The following is a 6,991-nucleotide window of genomic DNA, read 5'->3' as shown; positions in this document are numbered from 1 at the left end:
TTGAGACATGCTTTCACTTGCTGTCTCCCTCTGCTTCATCTATGCACCTTGTCACTCAGTTATGCTTGCATTTTTGCCTTATTTCTAATAGTTACAAATTAAAAATTAATTTTTCACATTTTTCCTCTGTGAGGATTGCAATTTGTGATCAGCCCATGTTTGTTCAGGTGAAGGTAGACAGCATGTAAATTTGATGCTGCCACCTTATTTATCTGATAGTGGCATTGAGCTGAGTGGCTTCCATGCTGTTGGCTTCCTCTGCACTCATCAGGGAGCTCGGCTGCATTCACTGGTAGATCATGATGCAGCCAGTGTTCCATTCTTCAAGGCAGTCTCAACCTCACCTGTTGCAGATGTATCTGTCTATGACTGTATTGGTAAGAGATAGCATTGCACAGTCCTTGTGGAGACTTCATGCTGTATGACACTACTACATGCTAAATGGGATAGATTCAGAACAGATATAACAGCTCAAAACTGAACATTCATGAGGCACTACACACCACCAGCAGCAGAATTATATTCAACCATAATCTGTATGCACTGGCCTGGCATATCCCTCTCTCTACCATTACCATCAAGCCATGGGATCAACCCTGATTCAATGAGGAGTTCAGACTGCATGCCAGGAGTAGCACCTGGCATAACCAAAAATGAGTTGCAACATGCATGCTTAACAGTGGAAGCTCTATGCAACGGACAGAATAAAGCAACCCTGCAACCAATGGATCAGATCAATCTCCACAATCCTCCCACATCCAGTCATGAAAGGTGTTGGATAATTAAATAACTAAACGGAGGAGGCAGCTCCACAAACTTCCCCATCCCCAATGATAAGGGAACCAGCATAGTAGTGCAAAAGACAAGACAAGCATTTGAAACCATCTTCAGCCAGAATTGCGAAGTGAATGATTCATCTCTGCCTTATGCTGCAATTCCCAGCATCATGGATGCCTGTCTTCAGCCAGTTTGATGCAATCCACACGATTTCAAAAAACAGCCAAGTGCATTAAATACAGCAAAGGCTATGGGTCCCAGCAAAACCCAAGGTGGGGTACTGAAGACTTGTGCACCAGAAATATCTGCGCCTCTAGCCAAACTGTCATAGCACAGCTACAACACTGACCTCTACCTGACCATATGGAAAATTGCCCAGGATAAATCCAAACTAGCTAATTACCACTTCATCAGTCCTACTCTCAATTATCAGTAAATTGATGAAAGCTGTCACCAACAATGCTGTCAAGCAGCACTTACTCAGTAATAACCAGCTCAACAATGCTCAGTTTGGGATCACCAGGGCCACTCAGCTCCAGACCTCACTGCAGCCTTGGTCCAAACATGGATGAAAGAGATGAATTCAAGAGATGAAGTGAGAGGGTAAGTAGTACGAAGGTGGAGCTTGACTCAAGAGCAGTGAGACACAGTACTTAAATCTGGGAATTTGGTAAGTGATATTTTAGAAAAATCAGGTTGATCCTTCTAACATCTAGTGAAGTTTGCTTTTAGCATTTTACTGTAACAGTAAATTGCAGTTTCTTTCAGTTTTAGTCAACATTTTCCCTCTAGCGCGATAGGAAGGAGTAACAAGCCCAGAGAACCATGGATGACCAGAGATATTCAGGTTACAATGAGAAGGAAAAGAGAGGCTTTCAGCAGGTACAAGGGAATCAAATTAGCGGAGGCATTAGTGGAGCACAGGAAGTGCAGGGTGGAGCTTAAGAAAGCAATTAGGAGAGCAAAAAGAGGATATGAGAAAGCTCTGGCTGGTAAAAGTCGGGAAAATCCCAAGATTTTCTATAAGTATATCAATGGGAATAGGATAACCAGGGAAAGAGTAGGGCCCTTAAGAGACTATGGGGACAATCTATGGGTGGAGCCAGATGACACCGGTAGAGTGTTGAACGAATACTTCACATCCGTCTTCACCCAAGAGAATGAGGATGAAGGTATCGAACTTGGGGAGAGAGGATGCGAGTTTCTTGAGCAAATTAACATAGGGAGTGACAAGGTATTGGAGGTGTTGGCAGGCTTAAAAGTGGACAAATCTCCAGGTCTGGATGATTTGTGTCCCAGACTGCTGAGGGAGGCAAGGGAGGAGATCGCAGGTGCTCTGACCCAAATTTTTAATCCCTCTCTGGCCACGGGGGAGGTGCCAGAGGACTGGAGAACAGCTAATGTGGTTCCTCTATTTAAGAAAGGTTGTAGAGATAAGCCAGGGAACTACAGGCCAGTGAGTCTCACGTCAGTGGTAGGGAAATAATTGGAGAAAATTCTGAAGGAGAGAATCTATCTCCACTTGGGGAGGCAAGGTTTGATCAGGGATAATCAGCATGGCTTTGTCAGAGGGAGGTCATGCCTAACAAATTTGATTGAATGTTTTGAGGAGGTGACCAGGTGTGTAGATGAGGATAGTGTAGTTGATGTAGTTTATATGGATTTCAGCAAAGCCATTGACAAGGTCCCACATGGGAGACTTATAAAGAAGGCAAATGCACATGGGATACAGGGTAATTTGATAAGGTGGATTCAAAATTGGTTTAGTTGTAGGAGATAGAGGGTGATGACAGAAGGATGCTTTAGCGACTGGAAGCCAGTGTCCAGTGGCGTACCACCTATTATTCGTCATTTATATAAACGACATAGATGACTATGTGGTTGGTAGGATTAGTAAGTTTGCGGATGACACAAAGATTGGCCAGGTGGTTAACAGTGAGGTTGTGTGTCTTGGGCTATAGGAAGATATAGACGGAATGGTCAAATGGGCAGATAAGTGGCAGATGGGATTTAACCCTGAAAATTGTGAGGTGATATACTTTGGAAGGAGTAATTTGACAAGGAAGTATTCAACGAACACTCGGAAGTTCTGAGGAACAAAGGGACCTTGGCGTGTGTGTCTATAGATCTCTCAAGGTGGAGGGGCATGTTAGGGGGGTGGTGAAAAAGGCATATGGGACACTTGCCTCTATCAATTGAGGCATAGATTACAAAAGTAGGGAGGTCATGTTGGAGTTGTATAGAACCTTGGTGAGGCCACAGCTGGAGTGTTGTGTGCAGTTCTGGTCGCCACATTATAGGAAGGATGTGATTGCACTGGAGGGGGTGCAGAGGAGATTCACCAGGATGTTGCCTGGGATGAAATATTTAAGTTATGAAGAGAGGTTGGATAGACTTGGGTTGTTTTCGTTGGAGCAGAGAAGACTGAGGGGTGACCTGATCGAGGTGTACAAGATTATGAGGGACATGGACAGGGTGGATAGGGAGCAGCTGTTCCCCTTAGTTGAAGGGTCAGTCATGAGGTGACATAAGTTGAAGGTGAGGGGCAGGAGGTTTAGGGGGGATGTGAGGAAAAACATTTTTACCCAGAGGGTGGTGACGATCTGGAATGCGCTGCCTGGGAGGGTGGTGGAGGCGGGTTGCCTCACATCCTTTAAAAAGTACCTGGATGAGCACTTGGCATGTCATAACATTCAAGGCTATGGGCCAAGTACTGGTAAATGGGTTTAGGTGGGTAGGTCAGGTGTTTCTCATGTGTCCGTGCAGTGTTGATGGGCCTCTTCTGCACTGTGTGATTCTGTGATAGTTAGTGATAAACAAACTCCCTGCTGAGAGTCATCTGGAATTAAAGTTTTCTTGTTGGAACTGGTGCTCTACTGAGCAGGAACTGACTCAGATCTCTAAAATTTCAGCTAGTATAGATACAGAAGGTTTTGCAGACATACAAAGTAAGTAGCGTGCAGTGAGATTGTATTTTTAACTTTGGGAATTTGGGAAGTGAGAGAATTTGGTGCAGTGAAGGAGGAAGTGCTGCTCTGGTCTTTTACAAAAAAAAAAGTGGTCCAAGGGAGGGAGCTGGAAACAGAGGGAGCTGAAGCCTGAAGGCATTAACTAGGTGAACAGGTAGCTGATTGGTTGCTGAATTTTAAGGTTTATTCTCTAAACTGTTAGAAATGACAAGTATACTTTTAACGCTATCCCCATGAACACACTTTGAAATAAAACCGTCCAACTTTCTTGAAGTTATTGCAATTTCATGGCAATTTTCTGAAATGACACAATATACATTTTGCCTTCCTCACTGAACTTTGGCACTAGGCGAATATTCCTTGACAAATCAAAGCCAGGAGTTAAATCTGAATCATCATCAAGTATTCCTGCTGCCTCCTGTTTGCATAACCTGAACTTTTTCTTTGTATCAAGATCAAATTTCCTTGCTTTTAATCTCTGTAATTCAAGGTTTTTCCTTTCTCATGCAGTTTCAAATTCTAATTTAAAGTTTTCACATTTCCCTTTTTCTCTTTGTCCTCTTTTTCGAATTCAAGTTTTTAAAAATTTCTCTCTCTCAAATTCCAGTTGCTTTATTTGCAACGGAATCCTAGCTAACTTGACCTGTGTACTTTCAGGATTACTTTTCTCACCCTCAATGTTCAGGTGTTGAGCCAATAATTTGACAATCTCTGCCTTTTTAGCCCTGACTTTTAAATCTATTTCTAATTTCTTTGTTACTGCCTTTAAATTAATATTTATTAACTATTCAAGGCACTCGCAAACAGATTCTCCCTTTCGAGAAATGCTTGAGCAATGGACATAGCCATGGTGACTTTTAAATGAATACAACAAAACTAACTGTGAAATGGTTGTTCACTTAAAGCCTAGAAAATTCCCATCTCCTCACTCCCAGCCTCTGGATTTGTATCCTGAAAGAGCCCCCAATTTGTTACAGTCCCTGTGGCGTCCAATAAATTTTGATTAAAAAAAAGATTTCAATTCCAAGTGACTGGCCTAAAGGAATTGCATGACAAGATTTCCAGTTTTAAGTCTTTTACTGCAACGAACAAACTGAAATCAACACTGACTAACCATTACTTAGTAGGCAACTAATATTCTAAACTACAGAAAACACTGACTAACCATTACTTAGTAGGCAACTAATATTCTAAACTACAGAAAAGACATCCCTTTATTAGTGTTTTAGCACACAAATATTTCATGTCGCATTTATGCTTTACAGCACGCTGTCTGCAGAATTGCACCCTTTACAAGAAGTAGCTTCCAAAGTGTTCACTTCTTCCTGTTTCACATGAATCCAGTGTTCATCAAAGGCCCTGTCCTTCAGTCTTCCAGGAATTACTGAACCATCTTCCAGCAACAAGGCTCACTCTGGTGATTCATTCTCCCTGCCTTGTGAGAGCAAGTCTTCCTGTGGCCTTATGATTCTGCAGGTTCTTTCTCTTTATCCAGAGGATAAGCTTTCATTAACATTCTGCCTAGTAGCTAGCAGAGAACAGCTTTTCCTTACTGCTTGCAAAGGCTGCTGCTTGTCTGTCTATCAGTCCATTTACCTCTTAATCAGGCTGCCTGGGGAAGCTGTAAGTCAACAATAAAAGCATGTTCATCTGCCTAAGTCTGTAACGTTACCCATGGCAATACCAGGTGTTGTGCCCTTTATTTTTCAGGTGTTAAACCTGGCATGTGGATTTCAATAACATTTGGCCTGGGCCCTGTCTCCAAGGCATCCAGGTCACATAGGCCTATCACCAGGCAGAAATGGCAGGAAGTCGCATGTTCCTTTTCATTCCGTCATTTTTCTGTGAATTTAAAGGGACAGTTCAAAGCCACCTGAGAAAACTGTTCATGGTGTCAAAGTGCAGGGGGCCATTCAAGTGGGGGGATAAAAAAGGAATGCAGCTGTAATAAGTGACAGTATAGTTCAGGGGATTGATATTGTACTCTGCAGCTGAGAGTGTGCATCTTGAAGACTGTGTTGTCTCCCCAGAGTTAAGGACATCTCCTTGGGGTTGGAGAGGAACTTGGAGTGTGAGGGGAAGGATTCAGTTGTTGTGGTCCATGTGGGTACCAATGACATAGGTAGGATGAAGAAAGATGCCTTGCAGAGGGAAATTTGCAGTTATGGCTTAGAATAGAAAGCAGAATCACAAAGGTAATAATTAGATTACTACTGGAGCCATCAGCAAATTTACATAGGACAAATAAGGTCAAAGAGTAGAATTAAAAGCAAAATCTACTCTCCGTCAGGATTTTCGTATCTCTCTTTTGCCTTGTTCACCTTCATTGCTTTCCATTTCTCTCCTGGTGTTTGACAAGGTGTTTACTAAAACCCGCTTTCACAGCCATATTTCCTTTCTCAGTGACTGTCTCCGTCTCTGACTTACCCCACGTGGATTTCAACTGAAATTCCATCCCTCATGTTTCGAACCCACCCAGGATTACAGGTATCTCCGGGACATACAACGTTCCTCGGACTGCTGTTCCCGTCGCATTCTGAGATCCACACTCAGTGCCATGCGCCGCCATATGAACACACTCGACCTTTCCCTCCAGCAGCACCGCCGCACTCTTTTTCAAAGCTCCACGTGCCCCCAGTTTCATTTCATTCTTTGTCTCATCCGACGCCTCAACAAGAAACTTTTTCTCTTTCTCTCAAGTGCTAAGGAATGAAAGCTCCAACAACTCATTGACACCAACACCCAACCAGGACCCTCCACCCCTGCCTGTCCCTCTGTCCCCATCCTGTCTTCCAATCCCAGCCCCGGACGTGTATTCACCATACCCCCTGACCTTCCCCTCTCTGACGCTGAACGTTCAGTGCTCAGCAAAGGACTTAGTTTCATACCCTTACGCCCTCATCTCAATGAATTTCGGGCTCGGCACGATGCTGAACTCTTCTTCCTCCGCCTTCGTCTCTGTGCTCACTTCTTTGGGCAGGAGTCTTCTCCCCATTCAATGGATCCTTTTACCCACCTCCAATATTCTCCCTCCACCTGGACCCCTCCCTCTGGATTCTTACCTTCTCTTGTTCTTTTCATTGAGAACTGTCGGCGTGACTTTAGTCGTCTCAATTTCTTTGCTCCTCTCACCCATTCTAACCTGTCTCTCTCTGAACTTACTGCACTCCATTCTCTGAGGTCCAACCCTAACATTGTCATCAAACCCGCTGACAAGGGTGGTGCTGTTGTTGTCTGGCGCACTG

The sequence above is a fragment of the Cetorhinus maximus genome, chromosome 3, assembly GCF_964194155.1.
Source record: "Cetorhinus maximus chromosome 3, sCetMax3.hap1.1, whole genome shotgun sequence".
Taxonomy (NCBI): Eukaryota; Metazoa; Chordata; class Chondrichthyes; order Lamniformes; family Cetorhinidae; genus Cetorhinus; species Cetorhinus maximus.
The sequence above is the reverse complement of the archived record's forward strand: the minus strand, read 5'-3'. Positions refer to the sequence as shown.